The 11,546-nt window shown below is 35.9% G+C and overlaps 1 long non-coding RNA gene across 1 annotated transcript; it reads right to left on the minus strand.

Moving 5' to 3' along the window:
- Window positions 1-3,944: 3,944 nt before the first annotated feature.
- LOC123328293 lies at window positions 3,945-9,222 on the minus strand. The gene is made up of 3 exons (XR_006543139.2): window positions 9,053-9,222; window positions 5,280-5,338; window positions 3,945-4,247 (listed from the first exon to the last, which is right to left on the minus strand). It is a non-coding gene; the product is annotated as an uncharacterized LOC123328293 (long non-coding RNA).
- Window positions 9,223-11,546: the final 2,324 nt, after the last annotated feature.

The raw sequence follows: 11,546 nt of genomic DNA on the forward strand, positions 1-11,546 counted from the left end.
CATACTAGAAACCCGATAAACTCTGATTAAATTTTTCAGGAGGATAAAAATCTTTGTAAGCTGGATAAGGTGTTTTCCTCTTGTTGAAGAGGTAATAACACTTCTAACTAACGATTTTTCTTCTGAATATCAGCAGCCCTTTACTTTGTCAAAATAACAGTTACCTAATTTATGTGGTCAATAGTTCTATTGATTATGGTGTTTTCAGAGGCCCCCAGATTCACTAGAGATGACAAAACATTTTCATTAAGAATTAATTTCAAGGTAGTCTCTTAGAATAAAGAACTTGAGTATTCTAATGTATGTACTGAATTTTACAGTTTTCAGTTTTAGAGGGCAGTCTTTACCTTGACATTTTTAACCCCAATTGAAAGGTTACCTAAGAATTATATAACTTAAAAGTATGCTGTATACAGATAAAAGAAAATTATTTACACTGTTGTAACAGGGTGGCAATATAATTAAATATTACAGGGTAAAATGACTAAGGACATATTGAGTACATACTTCTGAGTAATAGAATATATTTCTTCACTAAGAAATTTATTGGATTATAGAATAATTTCTCTTGGGATTTTCTATGGAAAAAAATAGGATATTTGTAGTACTGATTTTCTTTTCACCTAAGCAAGTGACTCATTGAATTCTATATTAAGAAAGAAGTAATCCAAGAAAAACTGCAAAAAATCTAGAATGTGATTTGCATCTAAGAGTAAAATAATTCATTAGAAAATAAGGTAAACCATAATAAAAATTATAGTCTTAGTTACATACATTCCAGGTTTTGCCCAACAACCAACCAGACAGCCATTTCTATACCAAGGTAATTAGTTTTGTGCTTGTTTTCTTATGAATATATTCATTCTGATTTCAAAAGAATATGCCTCAATTAAGGCATATTCAAATCAAATTCAGTTCAGTTCAGTCGCTCAGTCGTGTCTGACTCTTTGAGACCCCATGAATCGCAGCACACCAGGCCTCCCTGTCCATCACCAACTCCCAGAGTTCACTCAAACTCACATCCATCGAGTAGGTGATGCCATCCAGCCATCTCATCCTCTGTCGTCCCCTTCTCCTCCTGCCCCCAATCCCTCCCAGCATCAGAGTCTTTTCCAATGAGTCAACTCTTCGCATGAGGTGGCCAAAGTACTGGAGTTTCAGCTTTAGCATCATTCCTTCCAAAGAACACCCAGGACTGACCTCCTTTAGGATGGACTAGTTGGATCTCCTTGCAGTCCAAGGGACTCTCAAGAGTCTTCTCCAACACCACAGTTCAAAAGCATCAAATCAAATTAAGCTGTGATATTCTCACCAAAAGACAGCTATAGTGTAACACATGACCTCTTCCTCCCAGATAAAAAGAAAGCAATTTTTTTCAGTTTTATAATTTATATGTATTGCTCCACATTTTAGATACACTTTTTGAAAAACTAGTCTGAAAATAAAATGAGATTACTGCTGAGGTTTTAAGGGAGGTAGCTGTTTTATGTATGTGCTAGTTATAACTAACCATCTGCTTCCAGCTAGAAAACTCCTGTGGTCACAGCTAGACCTAATCCATTGGGTTATGTTCTCCATATGGAAAGTGAAATATCTATTGATATCCTCTCTACTATTCTCACATATGAGATTTTTTTTCCTTAACTGACACTAAGTAAATAGAATTTTTTAAAAGAGCAAGTTTCTGCCATTTTGCTTTAAATAAAATTTAAGGAGAAAAGATAGCACTGAAAAACAGTAGACTGTATAGGAATAAACTGCCATAACCTTAACATCTCTTTTCTCCCCACAATGTTTTCATTTTAAAATATCTGTTCTTACTCCACAGTGAAAAAGTAATTTCTCTCACAAATATTGTTCTTATTTTCCAAACATGTATTATTTTTAAAGATAAAAGGAATAAAAGATGAAAGATTCTCTCAGTAATCCTGGTGGAAATATGTATGTATTGATGGAATTCAGAATAAGTCTCTTCAGAATGTGTCACATTGGCATGCAGATTTTCTTGGCAACTGGGAGGCACAGATTTCAGCTAAGGTAGGGGAACTAGACGGAGAAGGCAATGGCACCCCACTCCGGTACCCTTGCCTGGAAAATCCCATGGATGGAGGAGCCTGGTAGGCTGTAGTCCATGGGGTCGCTAAGAGTCAGACACAACTGAGCGACTTCACTTTCACTTTTCACTTTCATGCATTGGAGGAGGAAATGGCAACCCACTCCAGTGTTCTTGCCTGGAGAATCCCAGGGACGGCGGGGCCTGGTGGGCTGCCGTCTATGGGGTCGCACAGAGTTGGACACGACTGAAGCGACTTAGCAGCAGCAGCAGGAGCAGGGGAACTAGAAGGCAAGGAGCAGGGCCTTAGGATACATGTTTGACTGGCAACATGTGCTGGAGGCATGAATGAGGTTGAAAACTCAAATCCCTCTGAATCTCTCCAGCTAGTATAGAAGCAAGCTGCTATCCACACCACTCCTTTGAGAACACCAACCTTCTTCATATAAGCCTCTGAATAACTGCATGTGAGTAATTTGCCACATATGGAGATCTACACTCACTATTGCATAACGTCTTCTGTTCCTTTCAGTGGACAGGCAAGACTAATCATCTTATGTTATCTTATTCCATACTATTTGCAGGAAATAGTCCTCTTATAAAACTCAGATTTCAAGATAAGATGTTTCTATAAAAAGACATAAAAAAATAAGCCATTAGTGATTCTTTTTTTCTTTTGGCAGAAGGATGGGTATAAACACAGATTTTGTTGACCCATCTCTTGAGCTTCAGCTGCTTGTGCTTTGAGTTTCAGAGAATTCATACAGGAGGTAGCTTTATTCCTCAGGGGTACTCTGAAAATGTCTTCTCCCGGTAACTTATTTCCTGGAAATGTTGTCTAGTAGGCTGGCACTTGGGGACTCTGTTCTCTGTCTCTTTGAGACATGTTTGTGCCCCTGGCCAGTTTCTTGTGGGTTCTGACTGAGCTGAATTATATCTCAATTCCTTTTGACTGAAAGATTAAATTCCACATTGGAATTAATGGGATTAACTGGGTCTAACCTCTATAGAATCCTCCCATGGTCCAGAGGCCTGAATGCCATGCTATTTTCTATATAACACCATTAAACACCCTTCAAACTGTAGCAACCTGCAATGTGACTCTTTAATCATTTTTTTTTAAAATGTGGGGTAAATGTTTCCTTTTTTAGACTTCACAACTCTTGAAGGTGTCAAGTGCACAAAAGAATACCTATTTGTCTTCTCCCTTTCTCCTACATGGGTTGAATTTAGTTTATTCTAGGCACCAGAAAGCCATCTTCCCTTTGGAACAACACTTAAAATAAAAGCTTAACATGTATCAGAATCACCTGGGAGGTGCTTATTTAAACATAGATTTCTCCCAAATGTGTGTTGGGGCCTGAGAATTTGGGCTTCTAACAAGTTCTCTGATGATGCTTATGTTTTTGGTTGGGTACATCACTTAGAGAATGATGCCTCACTTTTGTTTGAATAATATTATCAGAATCCATTCTGCCTGGTCAAAGTGAGTTTCAAAATTAAAAAGAGGGCTCTGACACAGAGGTATAGCTCAGATTGTGTTCAATCTTATTCATATTCTGGGAATTGGTCTTGGGGGTGCTATCATGCTATCAGTGCTCTCATGAGGGACATCAGTTATGAGGATGAAATGTCTTTGATATATTGAACAACTTTTATTCTCTGTAATCATTCAGGGACTCCTATTTCTCAATGAGAAAGAGTTTCAAAATGCTTAAAGTGCTTTTTCAATTCAATACAAGCTTGTAAAAAGCATATTCGAGGTTAGATATGGTAGTGATCATGGCACAAGCCGTTGAAAGTTCACCAAGGTAATGCTTAGAACAAGAAAGAAAAGAACATTTGTGTTTTGTTGATGTGGTTGCTTTGAGTGGGAAAAAAATTACAACTTCAAATAACATATGAGACCAGAGGCTATAGATACATTCAGGATACATAACTATGGGTATTTGAAAATAGCAGGATAAAAAGATCTCTCTCTATTCCTCTGTCTCTCAAGAGGTTAAAAGAAATAGTCAAGAAAATATAAATAGAATCAGACATTGCATTAGGTTTAAAAAATCTTTACCTGGACCTTTACCTTTAGGTTTAAAGGTTTAAAAAATCTTTACCTTTCTGCAAAACTGTGTGTTTATATCTTTTGTTCCATGGAATTTGAAGCAAAGAAAGCATCTTCTTTTTTTTTTTTTTTTGCCTACAAGTAAGAGAAGATAAGATATTCAAAAGTATTAATTGGATTTTAAGAATCATGGACTAGATCAGTGATTCTCAAACTGCCATTGGCTAAAGTAAACAGGAACAGTTAGGAAAAGAAAATCCCATGTCCAGGATGCACCTGAGATCAATCAAATCTGAATCTCCATGGAGGAGATGCAGATATGCTATTTTTTTAAAATTAATCTCCCTAGGTAATTCTACTTTACAGCCAAGATTTAAAACAACTGAAAGAGAATCTTAGCATAACCAATTGGATTTGCAGAAATTAGTCTGTGCCAAAGCAAGGAACAAAACTTCCATGGTCCAGTTTTACACGGAATTTGCTTTCAAACAGTTGGGATAGTCATAGTAAAATAAAGAACTTAAGCAAAGATATTTATATAGCAACCCATTTGTAAGTAGCAAGTTAAAGATAGCACTAAAATGATTAGTTCTGGGGCTTCGATTCAAATATGGGGCTATTCCATTCAAATATGGGACTTCCCTCGCATTTTCTTCAAGTATTTGCTGGAATCAGCTTTTAATCCTCGATGAAACGATTTAGTTCTGTTGGCCTGGAGTTTGTATCTTTATTTTGGATGTGATAGGCTTTTCAAGAGATTAAAAGCTGACACATTTGAAAACACTTAACTGGCCAATCAGCCCCAAGGATCGGGTGCCTACATAGTTCTTTAACAAGCAATTTCTAATATCATACTTTCTTCTTTAATGCATTTTTACATTGAAAAATCACAGTTCAATAACTGAAACCTGCGTCTCTTGTGTCTCCTGCATTGGTAGGTGGGTTCTTTACCACGAGCTTCACCTGGGAAGCCCAAATATTTGTTGCACAATATACTTTTTAAAATGACCTATTCCATGGTTTGCAGTAGCAGAAAAAAATATTTTGGGGTTAAATAGTGCGCTTCAATTATTTTCAAAGACACTTATCAACATGTTTGTTAAGTTTCTCATCACTACCAGAAAAACAAAGTAACGTTTACAAATGACTGAAAAAAATTTTTCATACCTGATTCACTAAAGCAAAGGGCCAACTTTAAACTCGATATTGAAACTCTAGAGTCATTTCTGTAAAAATTAAGACAACAGAAAAATAATGCTCACTATTCTGGAAATACTAGTCTGTCAATGACAATAAAAAGAAACCAGAGTAGTCAATATCAGAAAAGTGATACATATTTTTAAAATGTACATAGGACAAATTTTGTACCTGGAAACCCATGAAAATGAAGTATAAATCTATTCAAATTAATAAGAATTTACTATACCAGCAATAAATGGTTGAGAGATTTAACAAAAAACTATCTCATTTATAAAATAATAAGTACCACATGATATACTTCACAAGAAACATGCAAAATCTAAATGAAGAAAAAGTATAAATTTTAGTGAGAAGCCTAGAAGAAATCTCAAAAAATATGCACTCTACTTTCATGAATGGAGAAGTCATAAATTTTGAATCAATATCAAAAGTTATATATTTTTCTCAAATGAATCCATATATTTAATATCATCATACCAGGCAAAATTATAGTGAGTCAGGAGAGGTGCTTAACAAAATAATTCTGAAATTTAAGGGAAAATATGCGAAATACCTCATAAAATTTTGAAAGGAAGACTTGAAGAGTCTTTCCCTCTCGTATTTAACATTTTTATGATTAATCTGCCCCAGGCACTGGCAGAGTGCACATTATCGATACAGCTCTTACACGCATGAACTTGAAGTCAAAAATGAGTATAAAGGAGTCAGAAAATACAAAATTACAATTCAGTGGGGGTACGTAATATGATGGGATGAATAGACAGCTGCAGGAGAGCACACAGGAAGAACTACACGAGGAAAATCAATACTGAATTTGATGCAGAAGCAAACCAGTGGAACAGAAAACTCAGAATCATTAAGTATGAAAAATTTAACTCAGGATAAATTATCATTTTACATTCCTGCCAACAGTGTAGAAAAGAATAAGGTGTTTCTTCAAAAAATTAAAATAGAACTACCATTTGAAACTACATATTACTGGGTATGTAGTCAAAGGAAATAAAATCAGTATCTCTAAGAGACAGTTGCACCCCCATGCTCACTGCAGCTTTTCGCCATCCACCCAAGATATGGAAAAATGTTAAGTGTCCAAAGGATAAATGGATAAAGAAGGCATCAAATATCTATCTATCTACTATCTATCTATATCTATATCTTTTAGAATTTTTTTTCATTATATATCCATGAAAGAATAAATCATAAAATACATGAGTATGCTAAATCATGAGAGGAAGATCATCGATTAAGAAGCAGAATGATTTAAGAGGTAGAAATGGAAAAGTGGCACTAGCGATGCTGTTTATAACCATAAATAATATGTGATTTATGTTTTCTAAGTGTTTGATGGTCATCTTCAAGCAACACTGGCACAGAGTTTGAACTTAATATTCAATGGATCTCCTTTAGTAAAATTATAGCCTTTCCAGCATGCCTTACCATTTATTTCAAAATTAAATAATCAAGTTAAATTTTGTGCTATAGAAGCCATTAAAAATTAACTGTGTAACTAAACATCTTAATTATCCCATATCTAAACAGACTTTTATAGTGCTTGTTTCTATTTCTCTTATTAATATGAACTAAGTTAAACCACTCATATAATTTCGAGACCTTACACTTAGAAGGGCTTCCTTGGTGGCTCAGATGGTAAAGAATCCACCTGCAATGTGGGTGACCTGGGTTGGATCCCTGGGTTGGGAAGATGCCCTACAGGAGGGCATGGCAACCCACTCCAGTATTCTTGTCTGGAGTATTCCATGGACAGAGGAGCCTGGCAGGCTACAGTCCCTGGGGTTGCAAAAAGTCAGACACGACTGAATAACTAAGCACACAGCATACTTAGAATGTATCAAGGATAACTGTATTAAATTTTCTTGTTTGTTCTTACATTGCTCAGGAATATACATTAAATATTATGTAATATCTCAAATAGTAACAATGCATTGAGTACTTGTAACTTTCAGATACGAGACACTGATTATATCACATGAAATAGCGAATATTCTACTAGGTTTTAAAATGAAGGTGGGATACATGGTTTTAGAAAATAAAAAACAGCAAGGAAAGCTTTTTCTCATTTACTACCAATGTATTACATAGCACTTAGTAAGCTGCATCACACTGTGTATGTGTTTGTGGGTGAACTACAAATAAAATTGTTAACAACTATTTCAGGAAGTAGAAAATTGTCTATGCCTCCACTTAGGCCTCTTGACGAGGGTAAAAGAGGAGAGTGAAAAAGCCGGCTTGAAACTCAGCATGAAAATAACTAAGATCATGGCATCCAGTGCCATTGCTTCATAGAAAATAGAAGGGGAAAAAGAGGAAGCAGTGACAGATTTTATTTTCTTGGGTTTCAAAATCACTGCAGATGGTGACTGCAGCCATGAAATTAAAAGATGCTTGCTCCTTGGAAGAAAAGCTATCACAAACGCTAGACAGCGTATTCAAAAGCAGAGACATCACTTTGCCAACAAAAGTCCGTGTAGTCAAAGCTATTATTTTTCCAGTAGTCATGTATGGATGTGAGAGTTGGACCATGAAGAAGGCTGAGCACTGAAGAATTGATGTTTTCGAATTGTGGTGCTGGAGAAGGCTCTTGAGAGTCCCTTGGACAGCAAAAAAAACCAATCAATCCTAAATGAAATCAACCCTGAATATTCATTGGAAGGACTGATGCTGAAACTGAAGCTCCAATACTTTGGCCACCTGATGGGAACAGCTGACACATTGGAAAAGACCTGATGCTGGGAAAGATTGAAGGCAAAAGGAGACGGGAATGCAGAGGAAGAAATGGTTCAATAGTATCACTGACCCTATGGACATGAATTTGAGCACACTTCGGAAGATAGTGGACAGAGGAGCCTGGCGTGCTGCAGTACATGGGGTAGCAAAGAGTTGGACATGACTTAGCAACTGAACAACATCTTAGGCAAACAGTTTTTTAGTAACAGATCATGTGGTAATAGAAAAAGTGAAAACATTGGCCGAGGTTGTTTGAGGTATCAAGTTATTTTGCCTAGATTTCTCCAAAGTTTGGATGAATTATTCCCCACATAATGTCTAAAACTATTCATCATAACCATGAGACCAGTTTTGATATTTCCAGTTTTAATCTCAAATTCAGTCTCTGCTATTGCTAGATGATACTTTGATCATACTCATTCTAGAGCCAAGCTGATTTGTTTTAACAAAATCATTTTTGTCACTATGGCTTTTCTTCGGAGTATCTTTTTAAAAATTACCTTTTCAAGGCAAAAATTTAGTTTTACATTTGTGGCCATGCCTTGTATAAGATATATAAATCTTTATCTGAACTTTGTAAAAAAACAGCCAAACAAAACATACTTTTAAGAATTTTCATTATTCCTTCTCTTATAAAAACTACTGATTTAACAAATAGCTGTATTTTAGTATATACATATCAAGAATATAAAATTGTGTTCTGTAAACTCATTAATAAAATATTAGAGCTGGATCTCTGGGATACTAAAATTCCCTGTATGTTATTTAGACCATTATAGCTAATTGGTATTAATTTTAGGAGCAATTTTATTTAGCTAATGGATCTAATAATGATTTATACCTAATTTAGTAACAATGGATTTTCTACAAAATGACATTTAAAGTGTTAAACACTCTTAAGTGTGACTTTTAAAAATATCAATTTGCATATACACAAAGTAATCTTGCAGTAAATAAATATAATACTGTGTTGTATTATTAAATACTATACTCACCATAATTGCTGTGGAAATATAAGAATTGGGTAATTATTCCATAATTTTAATTTGTAGAGTTCTATATATCTCATTGGAGAAGGGAATGGCAATCCACTCCAGTACTCTTGCCTGGAGAATTTCACAGACAGAGGAGCCTGACGGGCTATAGTCCATGGGGTCACAAAGAGTCAGACACGACTGAGCGACTACATCCTATATCTTATTGGGCTTCCCAGGTGGCGCTAATGGTAAAGAACCCACCTGCCAATGCAGGAGATGTTAGAGACAAGGGTTTGATCCTGGGGTCAGGAAGACCCCCTGGAGAAGGAAATGGCAACCCAATCAAGTATTCTTGCCTGGAGAATACCATGGGGTGCAGTCCACAGGGTCTCATAGAGGCAGACATGACTGAAGAGACTTAGAACCCACACATACATCTAATTACTTGTTTGCAAACCACTCTGTTTGCCCCAAAACATTTTAGCATGAAATAAATTACCAAAATGGTAAACATTTGGGGAATCTCAAAAACTTCAAACAGTAATATAATAGATTCATATGCATATTTAACTTGCTTTGATTTTATTTCTTTCTCTAGGCTTTTACAAGCATTACAAACTTTCAACACTGTTCACATTTTTAAAGGCGTGCAATTTTGTATCAAAAGAGTGGACAACTTTATATTTTTAAGGTAAAAATATTAAGCAGTTGGTGAAATGTTGCTGAGAAAAACAAGCTGTATGCAGAAGATAGGAAGAACGGACTGCCTGGGGTGCAGGCCTGGAAATCTAAACAATTATGCATAAGATTAAAAGGTATTTTGGATCCAGATTCTGTAGTCTTTAGAGCCCCAGTGAGGAGCTCACAGTTTATTTAGCCTGTAAAGCCAGAGTTAAAAACAGTTGTGTTTGTTGTGTATATGTGTGTGTGCATGTGGATGTGTGTGAATTTAGATAATAGTAACTTCATCAAAATATTTATTATAGCAACAGTATTGAGACTCAATAAGATCAGTTTGTGCGGAGAGGTTGTTAATAATGAGTAATCAAGTAAGGATATTACTGAATGAGTTTAAATGTGTGGTGAAAGTTTCTAAACTGAAATAAATACCAGAAGTATTAAGAAATAACAAAATGGAAAATTTGAAGAACTAAGTGAAAAACATTCATATGGAGAATTAAAAAGGACAATTAAAATATGTTTGACATGTACATAATAAAATTTTAAAGATTCACTGAATGGTTGAATAAATTAATATATAAGTGAAGGAAAGAGATATTAAATCTTGAACCAGAAGTTCTTTTCATTCATTTTTTTGGTACATCAAAATCATTATTTAACATTTTAGTTTGAACAATTTTAAATTTACAGAAAAGTTACAAAAATAGCAGAGTCCTGTATACCCTTCTCCCAGCTCTACTTATAGTAACATCTTACATGACCAGGGCAAATTTATCAAATCTAAGGAATATTGCTACAATACTATTAACTAAACTCCTGTCTTTATTTAGATTTCATCTGTTTTCCAACTAATGTCCTCTTTTCCAGGATCCAGTGTAGAAGACCACACTGCATTCAGCTGTAGGTTTCCTTGTTGTTTTTGTCACTAAGTAGTGTCTGACTCTTTTGCAGCCCCATGGACTGTAGCCTGCCAGGCTCCTCTGTCCATGGGATTTCCCAGGCAAGAATGCTGAAATGAGTTGCCATTTCTGTCTCCAGGGTATCTTCCCAATCCAGGGATCAAACCTGCATCTCCTGCACTGGCAGGATTCTTTACGCTGAGCAACCAGGGAAGCCCACAGGTTTCCTTAGACAACTCCAATTTTTACCATTTCTGTTACTATTTTGGCTCAGCTGGTAAAGAATCCTCCTGCAATGTGGGAGACCTGGATTCGATCCCTGTGTTGGGAAGATCCCCTAGAGAAGGGAAAGGCTACCCACTCCACTATTCTTGCCTGGAGAATTCCATGGACTCTATAGTCCATGGGGTCACAAAGAGTCGGACACGACTGAGTTACTCTCATTTTCACTATGAACTTGTAATTTTGAATAGCATAGTATTGGTTAGGTGATTTGTAGACTTACCCCTCAGTTTGGGTCTGTGTTTTTTATAAAATGCTTATTTTTATTTATTTGGCTGCTCCAGGTCTTAGTTGTAATATTCTCTTTTTAGGTAGTTAGAATAGAGAAAGAGTCCAAAATGGCAGTAGCTAAAAGACAGACAAAGAAAGGGAAAAGCCGAGGAAAAAAAAAAAAAGGAACAAAGGGGAAATCCATGGATTGATTTCCTTTAGGATCAACTGGTTTGATCTCCTTGCAGTTCAAGGGACTCCCAAGAGTCTTCTACAATAGCACAGTTAAAAAGTATCAATTCTTCGCTGCTCAGCCTTCATTATGGTCCAATTCTCACATCCATACATGACTACTGGAAAAACCATAGCTTTGACTATACAGACCTTTGGTGGCAAAGTAATGTCTCTGCTTTTTAACATGCAGTCTGTGTTTGTCATAG

The sequence above is a fragment of the Bubalus bubalis genome, chromosome 11, assembly GCF_019923935.1.
Source record: "Bubalus bubalis isolate 160015118507 breed Murrah chromosome 11, NDDB_SH_1, whole genome shotgun sequence".
Lineage (NCBI taxonomy): Eukaryota > Metazoa > Chordata > Mammalia > Artiodactyla > Bovidae > Bubalus > Bubalus bubalis.